Source organism: Peromyscus californicus, unplaced genomic scaffold, assembly GCF_007827085.1.
Source record: "Peromyscus californicus insignis strain IS unplaced genomic scaffold, ASM782708v3 Scaffold_20__1_contigs__length_68692818, whole genome shotgun sequence".
Taxonomy (NCBI): domain Eukaryota; kingdom Metazoa; phylum Chordata; class Mammalia; order Rodentia; family Cricetidae; genus Peromyscus; species Peromyscus californicus.
Window position 1 is genome coordinate 38,838,720 of NW_026294503.1, and position 12,340 is coordinate 38,851,059.

Here is a 12,340-nt window from a genome sequence, read left to right on the forward strand (position 1 = left end):
TGTTTGTATGCATCTGGGTGTACATGTGTGTAGTAGTCAGAACTCAACCTTGGATGTGGTTTCTCAAAATAACCTTCCACCTTATTTTATTTCATTTGTTTGTTTGTGTTTGAGACAGAGTCTCACTATGTAGCTATGACTGTCCTGGAACTCACTCTGTAGACCAGGCCAGCCTCAAACTCAGAGATCTGCCTGCCTCTGCCCCTGCGTGCTGGGGTTAGAGAGGTGTGCCTCTACGCCGGGCTCCTTGTTTTATTTTTATTTATTTTTTTTTTTTTTATTTTTTTTTTTTTTTTTGGTTTTTTCGAGACAGGGTTTCTCTGTGTAGCTTTGCGCCTTTCCTGGGACTCACTTGGTAGCCCAGGCTGGCCTCGAACTCACAGAGATCCGCCTGGCTCTGCCTCCCGAGTGCTGGGATTAAAGGCGTGCGCCACCACCGCCCGGCTTATTTTTATTTTTTTAGACAGTGTCTCACTGCCACCTGGAGTTTGCAGATTAGGATGGGCTGGCTGGCCAGCAAATCCTAGGGATCCTTCTGTCCCTCTCTCATGGCACCAGGATTACAAGGGTTCACCACCACACCTGGCTATAAGTGTATGCATACATGTTTTGTGTGTGTGTACATGTGTGTTTGTACAAGGGGATGCTATAGGTTGATGTTAAGTGTCTTCCTCAATCTCAACTGTGCTCCACCTTATGTATTGAGACAGGGTTTCTCCATGGACCTGGAGCCCATGGATTCTGACAGAAGGGCTGGCCAGTGAGCCCCAGCATCCCCCAGCATCCTCCCAGCTTCTCCCCTGAAGTACTGGGATTACACATGCACACTGCTGCACCTGGCTTTTTACATGGGTGCCAGTTATCAAACTCAGGTCCTCCTGCTTGCGAAGCGAGCCCTTTACCAACTGAACCATCCCCCGCCCTTCCTCCTGTGACACAGTTCTTAAAACGTGCCCTTGTTGTGGTGCCCCAAGAGGCCGTAGTGATGAAGTTGTCCAAACACTGGCACTTTCCCATCACTTAAACTCTTCCCAGCATTTGCCATAGAACCTGTACCCAGTAAGACTATCACTGTGACTTCAGACAAATGGAGACGATGAACTACAAGACAGGGAAGAGACTGACACATTCGAGCTGAATCAAGGCTATAAGCGCTTGTCTTTCATTGCTGAAAACCCTGACTATGGAGTTGATGCTTTTCCCACAGATCAAACAGCCACCCCCACGACGAGCCGTCTAGGCACCAGCACTGAGTGGAGGCGGCAAACCAGGGTACAATCAGAGGTTTATAAAGAGGTCGCCCTCCCTTTTGCCCATCAGGTGTCATAGTTAGGGTTCACTGGGGTCTTGTTGGGTTTAATTTACAGACAGAGGACGGCATAAGTGGAACAAGGGAGGCTCTCCAGCCAAGATTTCTGCTTGTATTTAAGGAGAGAACTCCAGGGTTGGGCTCCTCTGCTGCTCCCCAAGCCCAGGGCAAGGCTGTCTTCTGCCAGGTCACATCCTGCTGCTGAAGGGAGATGGGCAGCATGCTTTGAGTGGGAGGGGTGGGAGCAAAGAGAGCCACCAATGTTGTTTTCCCAGGTGCTGTCTTCTGCTGCTCTGATGGTCGTCAAGAGGAGAAAAGCTTAGAGGCTATAACAACAGGACGAGACAGGCAGATGACCACACAAGGAAGTTCTACCAAGAGACTGCCGGGAGGCAGTTTGCAGTCCCCACCAAGCACCGAGGGAGGCACAGGCTGCCCCCAGCTCTGCCTGCAGGGTCTGCACAGCCAGAGGCGTCACAAAGAGCAACCTTCTCCCCACTTCTTCCATCCCTCTCCTCTCGGCTTCCTCCTCTACACCTATCCCACCCTTACGTGGGGTGGTTTGAACTCACTGTTTCCTTTCGTCAGTTTCTGGGAAGTTGTGATGGTTAACCACGATTGTCGATTGTCGTCTTGGTAAGATTGAGACACTGGAGAGAGAAGTAAGTGTAAGTAAGAAGTAAGAAGCTTCAGGGTGTGTCCATGGGAGCAGTCCTAGATCATGGGGGCGCAGGGCTCTGGTGTAATCTACTGATGGTTTCGAACTTGTTCGGAAAAAAAAAGTGTGTGTGTGTGTGTGTGTGTGTGTGTGTGTGTGTGTGTGTGTGTATGAGAGAGATGTGATGTGTGTGTGTGTATGTGTGTGGTGTATATGTGAATGGTTATGTATGGGTATCACACATGGAGGCCAGAGAACATTGTGTCCCATTCTATCACCCTCTACCTTATTCCCTTGCAGGTGACAGGAAGTGGTCTGAGTCACGGGGAATGGCTTGAACATATATGAGACCTCAAAGCCCACTCCCACAATGATACACTTCCTCCAACAAGGCTATACCTACTCCAACAAAGGCACACTTCCTGATAGTGCCACTCCCTTTGGGGGTTATTTTTTCTCAAACTACCACACCTGGCCAAGAACTTGCTATCCAGACCAGTGAGTGAGTTTGTGTCTAAAAACAAAGTGGACAGCATTTGAAGAGCCGTACATGAGGTTCTTCTTTGGCCTCCACACATGCATGCATATATATGTGCACACACGTGCACTCATATCTGTACCAACCTTTATACACTTGTGTGTGTACACACACACACACATACACACATATACACACATGTTATCTAGAGCTAAGCATGGTGGCTCACTCCTTTAATCCTAGCACCTATGAGATTGAGAAGGACTGATGTAAGTTTAAGGCCAGCCTGGGCTACAAATCAAAACCTTATCTGAGAACCAAAAAACAATAAACAAAACACATCATCTGGGGGCTGGAGAGATGGCTCAGAGGTTGAGAGCACTGGCTGTTCTTCCAGAGGTCCTGAGTTCAATTCCCAGCAACCACATGGTGGCTCACAACCATCTGAAATGAGATTTGGCGCCCTCTTCTGGCCTGCAAGCATGCATGTAGGCAGAACACTGTATACATAATAAATAAATAAATCTTTAAAAAAAAAAAAAAAAAACAAAACACATCATCTGGACATTTGCATGGGGAACTAGCCGGTTGGTGTTGCAAGCATCGAGGCCCAGACTTCTGTTTCACTGACCTGTACTGCTGAGGCCTCACCATGCTTTGCAACTGTCCTGTCCCAAATTTGCACTACACCTCCTCGCTTCTGGTTTGGAGGTGGTCTAGGCATTTCTCATTCTTCTCCAGTCTCTTCCGTACAAGATATGGGAGCCCAGAAGGGCCTTCTCCCACACTCTGCAGCCTCCTCTACTGTATCTGCAGACAGTCTGCCCATTACCCTACTCTGAAGCTCTCTGGATGAGAGTCCCAGAAGCTGACAAGATGCATGATCGTCTCTCTTGCACACAGAAATACCATGGCAACAGCAACTCCCGTGACAACAGCAAAGGAAGCCAGACTGGAAGTTGCCAGCCCAGAGTGGCAGACCATCTGGGAGGCCACTCCTCCAAATGTTGCCTGTTCTAAGCACTCATCTCAGCCGGGCTTTCATACGTAGCAGGGGTGACATTTAAGTGCCATGAGGATAAACAATGGTGAACATGAACTCCCTCCCCACTGTACATTTTTCTGCCCTGATATAATGGAGACAATGAGTCAAGGGAACCAAAGAGGGCCCTAGGTTGGAGTGAACGAGCACAGCAACAAGGGGTTTAGATCTGTGCAAAGGGGGAGCCCTTCAGACAACCAGTGGCTCAATCTGTGCATCCATGATTCCAGTTCTTAGGTCATCTTAGAAGCCTGTTTTCCACATAGGCAAAAAAAAAACCTGTGTATGTGCATAGGTTAGTGAAAGGCTCCATAAACTAAACCCCGGGTGCATAGGTTCCCACAAGTTTGCCTTTTCTTCCAAGGACAGTAGTTTCCCTTAGATACATATCATATCTGCTAGGAACTGTGTTAGGCACATTCACATGTACTATCTCATTTAGTCTTGTTGTTGTTGTTGTTGTTGTTGTTGTTGTTGTTTGGTTTTTCGAGATAAGGTTTCTCTGTGTAGTTTTAAAGCCTGTCCTGGATCTCTCTCTGTAGCCCAGGCTGGCCTCAAACTCACAGAGATCCGCCTGGCTCTGCCTCCCGAGTGCTGGGATTAAAGGCGTGTGCCGCCCCTGTCCGGCTTTCTCATTTAGTTTTTGCAACAAAACTAACAGATACAGTTAAGCCGTGTGAAGAGAAGCAGAGTGCTACTGGAGTAGGTGTGAACTCCTATCAGTCATCCTAGCTGGGTACTGTTCCTGGTACTCCTAAGGAGTTCTGCCATGAGCAGGGACCAGCCCATAACAGGAGATGGAGCAAGGCTGTTTGGAGTAGAGTCAGCCAGGATATGCAGACAGCAGCTGTGGTTTTCCTCCCAAAGTGTCAACAGCTCCCTGTTCCCACCTCTCGTATCCCACACAACTGTCTTACAGCCTTTAGCCTGGACCCAGGTGCAGGGGCTACTCAGGGCCTCTCCTAAGATGCAGGCTGCCGGGTCTCTGTTTGGCTCTTGGGTAGAATGGATGAGAACACAGCCATGCCATCCTCTCCGGGTCGGGGTGGGGGTGGGGTCAGCCAACGCACAAAACAAACAGGTCCTAAGATGGATGGAGCTAAAGAGAGTCTAGTGGGAGCCAGCTAAGGGTACCAAAGGTAGGTGGGGCAGGTTTCCAGAACTGAGAAGCCAGTGCTGGGGTAAAGCCAGGGTCACGGGTGGGCTGTGGGGACCTCATGCAGAGACTGAGTAGGATAGACTGGCTGGGGAGGATCGGTTGCTTTCATCGGCTGCCCGAGTCCGTGGGCACTGGGATTTAGGGGGCACTGGGAATGAGGGTAGGCGCAGAGTGCCGTGGGTTTCACAAGCAGCAGATTTAAGAGAGAATGTGGTTAGAAGAGGCCGTGGACCAGGATAGGAGGAGTCATCTGGAGACTGGAGCCAGCGTAGCAAGGCTAGGTAGCACTGGAGGAGTGGTCCAAGTGATGAGTAGTGGCCGGCCATGAGCTCAGGAAAGACTGGGCTGGCCAGACTGGGAGCTGTCAGTCTTCACAGACTGCCCTTGACATTTCTCCTTCTTTCTTACCCTTGCATTTTTTTAAATCGTTGTCGCTTTGAACCTAGGGTCTTACAGAGACTCAACAAGCCCTCGTCTGTCTACATTTGAAACCTACATTCTATTTTGAGATAAGGTCCTAGCGAGCTTCCCAGATTGACCTCAAACTTGCCATCCTTCTGCCTCAGCCTCCCAGGTAGCTAAGATTACAAGCCTGCTATTCCAGGCCGTAGTGGGCGTTCTTAGTTCTGAAGACACTTCTCTGGGGGTCTGCCCTGCCTGCTTAGAAGGCTTCAGCTCTTCCTGCTCCATGCCCCCAAGGCCTGTAGTGTAGTGAGTGCTGCAGCAGGCTGGCCTAGGCTTTCTTCCAATTTTCCCTTCCTCGCCAGGAGCTCTAGGAAGCCATAGTTGCTGGCTAGGACCATCAGGTCCCGCATGCCTGTTTCAGAACTGCCTTGGAACCGGAGACTCCTCTGCTTCCCACCCTCCAATCAGCAGCAGATTCCCATCTGTTCTCCCCCCCAACGTGAGGTGAATCATGCCCTTCAAAAGACTCACTGCCAGCGATTGCCAGCACTTGCTTGGAAATAGGGTCTCAATGATACCAGCTTCTCCCAACCTCAAAAGATTAGTGTTTTCACAAGAAGAGAAGGAGACATATGGATACCACAGAGCAGAGGCGACAGAGAGGCAGACATGGGAGGATGCAGCTCCAAGAGGCCCCTGGGACAGAGACTAGAAGAATAGTCCTCCTGCCAGGGAGCCTCTGACCGTGTAGACTTCTGGCTTCCAACACAAGGTAGTAACTGTCTGCTCCTTCAGGCACCCAGCCTCGTGCTCTGCCAAAGATGGACTGCCTCCCGAAGGCCCTCAAACTGTCTCCTCTCCCTGCCCATCTCGTATCTACCTAGTGCAGGCGTGTTCCTCTCTCTTTCCTTTTCATTTCCTGCAGGCCAGGTAAGTCAAGTCACCTGGAGTGCTCAGAGGGTCTGCTCTGCCCTAATCTTTCCCGGACACTGTCCCTGTGATCAGAGGGTGAACTACTTGTGGCCACCCAGGTCATAGCTTGCTGAGGCAGAGAGACTTATCCTGGGAGATGCCACCCGCTCTGCATTTCTTCCTCTCTGTCCATCTGCTGCAGCCGACCTAATGTGCCTGAACCAATTTAATTGCTTCGCGTCTTTCTGTGCCCCTAATATCTTTCCCTGTCCCTGAGGCTAAGTGACTTGAAAGCAGGAAGTGTGTCCCATGGCAGGAATGTGGTCCGTTCCATCAGTACGGTTTGCAGATGGCTGCAAGAACTGGCTTGGGTGGTCAGATGAGAGGAAGTTTAGGGAAGCTTCAGCGCCCCTGGCTCAGTATGGACAGAGGACCTTGAAGACCTGGGGTCTGCAAGGAGAGACCCTGAAATTGTGGGACCAATGCTCACACTACCAGGTGATGGATTACCTTTAAGGAAAACTATACACCGAGGTGCAGGCCTTCCGGAGGGCTCTGTGTGTATATGTAGAAGGGAGTAGGACTGTGGGCTACCGAGGCTTCAGCTGTAGTGAATTCACTCTTGTTGGGAACAGTGGAGGAAGAGGCACAGCCCAGGGCCGGGCAGCTGCCACTTCCTCCTTGCCTGCAGACCGCTGACCACAGGCGGCACTTTCTCTGAGATTGCTTCCCCTGAGGTCGGCAGGTCTGCATGCAGCTTCCTCTGGCGCTGCCCGCTCCTGTCCCTGCCCTGCCCCTGCCCTCCGAGCTCCTCGTGACCTCTCTACAGCTCTGCAGAGGAAGCTGAAGCATCCAGGAGATTCTGTTTCTGTCACTCACTCGCAGCTGATGACCCGGGAACAGAGTCCTGGCGTATTCATTCCCAGAGAAATTCGCTACAAAGTGGGTTTGGCTTAAGCCATTCCAGAGCCAGGTTTGAGAACAAAGCATCCTGGGAGCCCCTCTGAAGGTGATAGGTCGATCCTTCCTTGTTCTAGCTGCCTCTGCTTCACTACACCTTACCTCGGCTCTCTTTGTAAAAGGACACCTACCACTGGGTTTCAGGGAGATGTCATGGTGAGATCCACCTGTCTCTTCAAAGAAGAGCCCGCCTACCAGGAGCCATCACCAGACACACCTTTGGGTGGCATGCCATTCAGCCCACTCCCACAGGGACAGTGATCTTCCCCTGCCTAGTGGGCTGGGAGAAGCTGGACGGAAGCAGTGGCTGCCGGCTTCCTCCAAATATAAAGTGGGGGCCGCCCACCTCTAATATCAGCAGCAGCCTTCTCCTGGGAAGAGCTTGCCCCCCGGGGTCTTTCTTCCTCTCTTCTTTCCACGGTGGCCCTGCAAGCTCCTGGGTTACTTTACATCACTTTTACAGCTGTGTGGTGATGTCACAGGCTTCCTGCTCCTCCCCCAACCCATCTGCCTCCTTTATAATCCCAGGCCTCCCTCCTGATTTCTAGTCTCTCTCTCTCTCTCTCTCTCTCTCTCTCTCTCTCTCTCTCTCTCTCTCTCTCTTCCCCTCCCCCTCCCCCTCCCTCTCCCTCTCCCTCTCCAGCTTCCTGGCTCTCCTGCTTCCCGGCAGAGGAAACTGCAAAGAAAGATGATAGGAAGGCACTTTGCAGAGCCCTGCTGCCTCTTGGCTCCCTGTGGGGGTCCCGGTGTGTTCCCTGAGCCATCCTCCTCAGAGGGATGCACTGGGCTAAGATCAGGACACTTGAAGTCCTTGGTGAGAACAATGTGAGGGCCCTTGGTAACCCTTGCCACCACTGACAGCCCCAGAAGCTACTGCTGCCTTGAACTCATGGATCCTCGTCCCTGTGTTCACCTGTGTTGGTCCTTCTCGGTGGAAAAGCCCCTCTTTACTGAGGACCACCCAGTACCCCTCATCTTCCGGGCAATACTGGCTACCACCTGCCCTAGCCCCCACTCCAAATCTCAGCAACCCCATCTGGTTCCTTTCTAACGTGTTCTGCCATGGTCAGTGTCTCACCCCTCATCAGGTTTCATGGAGGCAGACTGACTCCATTCTTGCCTCTTGAGTTTTCAATTGTTCCTACCCTTTCTTTCCTCCCTGGGCAAAAGTACCCAAGGTCTTCCTTAGTGGCACAGCTTGCCTATGGCCCATAAGGTGCTTTCCTGAGGAGGTCAGGCTGTACCTTGCTCTAGGTTACTCCACATTATATAAAACACTTGGTATCAGGCTGCCCTTTGCCCTGAGTGACTCCATTTTATAAAACAGTACTTCTCTCCATTTTGACTACAACTGCCAAAATATTTTTTGTGTTTATTTGCTTTTTTGTTTTTTTTGTTTTTGTTTTTGTTTTGTTTTTGTTTTTTGAGACAGGGATTCTCTGTGTAGCCTAGTCAGGCTGGCCACCAACTCAGAGATCTACCTGCCTCTGTCTCCTGAGTGCTAGGATTAAAGGCATGCGGCGGTGGTGGTGGTGGTGGCGGCGGCGGCGGCGGCGGCCGCCACCACCACCCAGCAGGACTCTGAATCTTAAACAGCCACCAACTATCCAGTACAATCTATCTGGCTCAGGCAAATAAATGACATATTTACCAGGAGCTAGGGATAAAGGTCAGTTGGTAGAGTGCCTGCCTGGCATGCATGGCACTCTGGTTCCCATCCCTGGCAGATCAGAAACAGGGCGTGGTATTGCACACCTGCAATCCCAGCACTAGGAGGTAGAGGCAGGAGGATCATGAGTTAAAGGTCATCCTTGGTTACGGAGTAGTTGGAAACTGTCTTAAAAAGAAAGTATTACCACGTACGAATTTAACAAATGAGCACACAGGAACATCAAACCATGTCAGAGGGTCTGAAGAGATGGCTCAACAGTTAAGAGCACTGGCTGCTCTTCCAGAGCACCTGGGTTTGGTTTCCAGCACCCACATGGCAGCTCACAACCATCTGTAACTCCAGTTCCAGGGGATCTGATGCCCTCTTCCAAGCCTCCACAGGCACTGTATACAAGTGGTGTTCCCATATATAGACAAGTAAAACAGCTATATACACAAAAATAAATGAAAATAAAGCATACCAGAAAATTCAGGCCCATAAACTTATCAAATACTTCAGACCAAAAATGGTGTAGCCACCCTTAGCTGGGATGATGAGAGGAGGGACATCCTAAGACAGAGTGTGGCAGACGCTCATCTCTCACCTGTCACTCATCATGAGCCTTGGCTAGGAAAATTGTCATAGCAAATAACCTCCTTGTCTGTTCCCTGCTCCAGCACAAATGTAGTTTCTCCTGCCTATGACACACAGCCCACTTCTAACTGACACGCCAAACTGCCTTCCCCCAGGCCCTGTCTTTGACAGCTTCCTGCCTGGACAGCTCTGTGCCTACAGACTGTAAACCTTCTTATCCAGCCTTCTACAGGGCTACAGAGATGCAGCCTTGTCTGTTTGGCTCTCTGCTTCTGCCTTTGGTGCAGACATGAAGCCTCTGACTCTGTGTGTGTGTGTGTGTGTGTGTGTGTGTGTGTGTGTGTGTGTGTGTGTGTGTGTGCGCGTGTGCGTGTGTGTGTGTGTGTGTGTGTGTCTGTGTGTGTCTGTGTCTGTGTGTCTGTGTCTGTGTGTGTTGCTGTGTGAACTGTAACGCTTGATCTGAGAGTTAATATTAGAAATTAAGGTTGGAGCCCAGTGGTGATGTCACATGCCTTTAATCCCAGCACTGGTCTACTGGTCTACAGGGCAAGTTCCAGGACAGCCAGGCTACACAGAGGAACTCTGTCTCAGAAAAAAAAAAGAAGAAAGAAAGAAAGAAAGAAAGAAAGAAAGAAAGAAGGAAGGAAGGAAGGAAGGAAGAAAGGATGAAAGAAGAGAAGAGAAGAAAGAAAGAAACAAAGAAAAGAAACAAAGAAAGAAAAAGAAAGAAACTAAGGTTGAAATAAAAACCTGTGTTGGGCCGGGCAGTGGTGGTGCATGCCTTTAATCCCAGCACTCGGGAGGCAGAGCCAGGTGGATCTTTGTGAGTTCGAGGCCAGCCTGGTCTACAGAGCGAGATCCAGGTAAGGCGCAAAGCTACACAGAGAAACCCTGTCTAGAAAAAAAACAACAAACCTGTGTTGGGGTCTGGGGCTATGGCTCAATTGGTAGAGTGTTTGACTAGCATGCACAAGGGCCCCCAGGTTTACTCCCCAGCACCACATGAAACAATCAAAGCGGTACTGTAATCCTAGAACTCTGGAGGTAAATGAGGAGGACCAGAAATTCAAGGCCATCTTTAGCAACACAGGGAGTTTGAGGCCAGCCTAGGCTATGTGATACTCTGTCTCTGATGGCCAATGGTCATGTCTACCAAGTCAAACCAGGAGTTCTTGAATTAAAGCTGATGAAATTGGAGAAAGACCTAAACATGCCTGGATATTGGCCAGTTCTCAGGGCTGGCTCTTCTCCAGTGGGCATGAATCCTTGACTGCCTGCCCTGCCCTGCTGCTTCCTGGAGTAGTTCTGGTTCGTTCAGAAGGAAGGCACAAGAACCCAGGCATCTCCTCTCCAAGGGCTTCTCATCTCCATTTCCCAGCAGCACAGCCTGGTGACTGTTGCCTAGGGACCCCAAATGGTGGAGTGAGACAGTACCCTCACCATGCCACACTCAAAGGGTTGGCTATTTACCCCCAGGAGATTAAGGAGGGACCTGAGGTCACTCCTGAGCCTCAGTTGTTTGTGTAAATGTGGTACCCAGAGGCACAGGAGACAGTAGATTCATACCCCGCCCCCCCCCCTTTTTGGAAGGGGAAGTGAAGGCACCAGGGTACAAGCTTGAATAGCCATGGATAAAGAAACAAACTAATATGGCTTCTCATTACCAGGCTCAAAACTCAGGGTCTCTTTTAGAGTATGCCAATGGTTAGTAGCCCAGCATCCAGCTATCCTCCATGACTTCAGTGCCCGGAGATACAGGATGGTGGGGATCTAGGACTCCATTCCTCAACCTCGTCTTCCTTAGATCCTCTCAGCCTGCTCCCACAGGAAGCCCTCCCGGCAGATCATTTCCTACAGAGGAAGTCGCTTTTGTCCTGGAAGGGCAAATCTGGCTCCCAGAGGCCAGGCCTCTTGAGGGCTATTGTTCGGTGTTTCCTTCTTGGCAGCTGGCCATGGACTCCTGGGCCCCTCATTGCCTGGTGTACAGTCCTGGCTCTTCCAGTGGCTGGCAGCCTAAAAGCACCGTCAGAGCACCTGATTACGCAACTAGAACTTCGTTCCTGCCCTCTGGGACACAAGGGTGTCAAAATTTTTCAATGCAGAGTCATGCAGAACTGCCCAGAATCATCTAGAATCATGCTGCAAAGCCCTTCCCAAATTCCTCACACTCAGATACTATGAGAGATAATACAATGATTGTAGCCTTTGTGTGTGTGTGTGTGTGTGTGTGTGTGTTTGCATGTGCATGCATGCATGCACTACTGCTGCATTGAAGAATGACCTCAAGCATCATCCTCAGAAACATGCTCCCCACTTTTTGTTTTTATTTATTTTGTTATATTTTTTTTTCCGAGACAGAGTCTCAAACTTGTTATGTAGCTAAGGACAGCCTTGAACTTCTTCTAATCCTCCTGCCTCTATCTCCCAAGTGCCTCTCTCTAAATGCTGGGATTACATGTGCATGCCACCACACCCAGTTTATTCAGTGCTGGGAACTGAACTCAGAGCTTCATGCTCCCTAGGCAGGCACTCCACCAGCTAGTCTGAAACTTTTGGGCCTGGAGCTCACCAATTAGGTTAGGGTTGGCTGGCAAGTGAGTCCCAAAGATCCTCCTGTCTCCACCTCCCCAGAACTGGGGTTACAAGTGTACCACCACACCCAGAATTTTTACATGGGTTCTGGGAATCCAATTCAGGTCCTTATGTTTTTACCAGGCTTTGATATTCCACCCACCAGGCCCCGCTTCCACCTTTTAGCTACCATGAATAATGCTGCTTTAACCTGTGTAGATAAATATCTGTTGAAGGTCCTGCTTTTAATTACTTGGGAGTACAAACCGAGAACCAGCATTGCTGTATCATAGGACAGCTCTGTTTTTAATGCTTTGGGGCTTACAATGTTTCCCCTGATGTCTGCCGGGTTTATTGGTCCCCACATGGTGTTTAAGGTTCTGTTCCTCTCTATCTTGCTAGAGCTTGTCATTTTCTCCCCTCTGGTAGCAGCTGCTATCCTGAGGAGTGCGAGGCAGAATGTCACTGTGGGTTTGACTTCCATTTTCTCGTTGACTCGTGATGAGGTTTCGTGTCCGTGTGGGCTGTCATACATCTTCTTGAAAGAAATGTCTCTAAATTCCTTGCCTATGTTGTAATCGGGTGTTTGGTTTTTCTGGGC

General features: G+C 50.1%; 1 long non-coding RNA gene across 1 annotated transcript; it reads right to left on the reverse strand.

Moving 5' to 3' along the window:
* Positions 1 to 316: 316 nt before the first annotated feature.
* On the reverse strand, positions 317 to 3,312 carry LOC128116255 (uncharacterized). Its single transcript, XR_008220422.1, has 3 exons — positions 3,077 to 3,312; positions 1,882 to 1,959; positions 317 to 1,635 (listed from the first exon to the last, which is right to left on the reverse strand). It is a non-coding gene; the product is annotated as an uncharacterized LOC128116255 (long non-coding RNA).
* Positions 3,313 to 12,340: the final 9,028 nt, after the last annotated feature.